This window comes from Nannospalax galili, unplaced genomic scaffold (assembly GCF_000622305.1).
Source record: "Nannospalax galili isolate Female #2095 unplaced genomic scaffold, S.galili_v1.0 scaffold269, whole genome shotgun sequence".
Taxonomy (NCBI): Eukaryota; Metazoa; Chordata; class Mammalia; order Rodentia; family Spalacidae; genus Nannospalax; species Nannospalax galili.
Window position 1 is genome coordinate 975,192 of NW_008359530.1, and position 2,698 is coordinate 977,889.

At 43.2% G+C, this 2,698-nt stretch overlaps 1 pseudogene; it reads right to left on the reverse strand.

Moving 5' to 3' along the window:
* Positions 1 to 1,458: 1,458 nt before the first annotated feature.
* LOC103725911 lies at positions 1,459 to 1,951 on the reverse strand (annotated as a pseudogene).
* Positions 1,952 to 2,698: the final 747 nt, after the last annotated feature.

Below are 2,698 nucleotides of genomic sequence, written 5' to 3' on the forward strand. Positions count from 1 at the left end.
AAGTCCAAATTCACAAGAATGCCTGAGGGGGCCAGCGAGATGACTCAGCAGATAAAGGTGTTTGTTGTGCAAGACTTGCAATTTAGTTTGATTCCCAGAATCCGTGTAAAGGTGGAAACAGAACCGACTCCATGGAGTTGTCCCCTGACCTTTGCACATGCACAGTAACACATGCTGCCCCCATCATGCACTTACATGCATATAATAATTAATTTAAAAAGAATGCATGAGAAGCCTGGTGTGGTGGCTCAAGCCTTTAATCCCAGCACTTGGGAGGCAGAGGCAGGCAGATCGTTGTGAGTTCAAGGCCAGCCTGGTCTACATAGTGAGCTTGGGTTAGCTGGGACTACAGGGAGACCCTGTCTCAAAAAGACAAAAGAAAAAAAAAAAGAATGCATGAATACCCTTGTTTATTGCAACTCTATTCTCAATAGCTGAGGTGTGGGACCAGCCTGGATACTGTCTTCAGATGCTGGGTAAAGAAAGAATGAGCTGGGGGGTGGGGGTGGGGGAGCTAGCGAGATGGGTCAGTGGTTAAGAACACATACTCCTCTTCCTGAAGCTCCAGATTTGGTTCCCAACACCTACATGATGGCTCACAACTGTCCCAAATTTGAGGTTCAGGGCCTCTGAATATATGTAGTATACGTATATACATGCAGGTAAAACACTCATACACAGAAAATAAAAATAAATAAATCTTAGAAAAAGAAGAAAGAAAGAATGGGGACTGGTGAGACGGCTCAGCAGCTAAAGATGCTTGCTGTACAAGCTCATGACCTGAGTTCATGTAAAGGAGAACCATGTAAAGGAGGAAGGAGAGAGCAAACTCCATAGAGTTATCCTCTGACCTCCATAAACGTGCCTGGCATGCATGTCACCCCCACCACTTCACACATCATGCATATACACACATACCTACGATAACAGTAAATGAAATTTATGAAATAAAGAGAATGGTATAGATACACAGTGGAGTTTTACTCAGCCCTAAACAAGGAAGAAACCATGTTACAGCTGTTGTGACTAACACTACAATGAATTGCAGCTACCTCTCCAATATATTCATTTATATGTACATGTATGTTTGTGTGTGTGTACATGTGCATGCAATGCCTGTGGAGGCCAGAAAAGGGTGTTGGAGCTGGAGTTGCAGTTGTTAGCTGGCTGATGTGGGTGCTGGAATCTGAACCCAGGTCCTCTGCAAGAGCAGCAAGTGCTTTTATTTATTTATTTATTTATTTATTATTTATTTATTTTTAGAACATCTGAAATTTTTAATCCTTTCTTTACAGGTTACCTAGGCCACTTTTGATTAAGGAAACTGTAGAAAGTTAAATTGCCACAAGCAAATGCCGGGTGGTGGCATGTGTCAATTCCACAGAGTCCTGTGTGCGGTGTCTGACTGCACTGCTTGGGGTCTCAGCTTATACAAGCTGGAATCATTCACAGCAGATTTTAGTCCACAGGTCACTTTTCCCCATATTTCTTTGTAAACTCTTCAGTGTTCTTACAGAATTTTTTTACGGTCCTTAGAGTATTCTTCAGCTAGGTCAGCCTGGAGTGGGTGCTCGGGCTGGGGGTCGTTCACCAGTGCTATGAGGGACTGGATTACTTGGTCAGTCTTGGTCGCTGCCTTTCAGTTTTCAGCACTAATTACTGGCAGGGAAACCTGCCCCTTTTCATCAATGTTAGGGTGGTAGATCTTTTTAAATGTTCTCTTCGGTGGTTTGAATGGATACTCTGCTGGAAAGTTTATATCAATTCTGAAGGCCCCCTTATCATACTGGGGGTTATCAGGAACAATAAGCCCTTGCCAAGTCAATAAATTAGCTTCATCAACCTGGATGTTACGGAAGTTTTTCATTCCACATTTGCGGATCTCTTCAAGTTCCATCAGCCGCCTGCTGGCCGCCATCTTAGATCTGTTTTCCCTGCAAGTGCTCTTAACAGCTGAGCCATCTCTCCAGCCTAGAGTTGAGCACCTTTTGAACGTTTGTACTCCATGCACAATGGTACTCTAGCATTTGAGCACTTTCTTTTGAGAAATGCCTGTTCAAGCTTGTCCATTTTTCAGTTGAGTTGTTTCTTTTCTTGCTACTGACTTTCTCCTTCATTTAGGTACCAACCTCTTATCGGAAGCATGATTTAGAGTCATAGTCTCCCATTCTTAGGATGACTTCTCTGTGACTGTTTCCTGTGCTGTAATATTACTGGATTACTTGGTCAGTCTTGGTCGCTGCCTTTCAGTTTTCAGCACTAATTACTGGCAGGGAAACCTGCCCCTTTTCATCAATGTTAGGGTGGTAGATCTTTTTAAATGTTCTCTTCGGTGGTTTGAATGGATACTCTGCTGGAAAGTTTATATCAATTCTGAAGGCCCCCTTATCATACTGGGGGTTATCAGGAACAATAAGCCCTTGCCAAGTCAATAAATTAGCTTCATCAACCTGGATGTTACGGAAGTTTTTCATTCCACATTTGCGGATCTCTTCAAGTTCCATCAGCCGCCTGCTGGCCGCCATCTTAGATCTGTTTTCCCTGCAAGTGCTCTTAACAGCTGAGCCATCTCTCCAGCCTAGAGTTGAGCACCTTTTGAACGTTTGTACTCCATGCACAATGGTACTCTAGCATTTGAGCACTTTCTTTTGAGAAATGCCTGTTCAAGCTTGTCCATTTTTCAGTTGAGTTGTTTCTT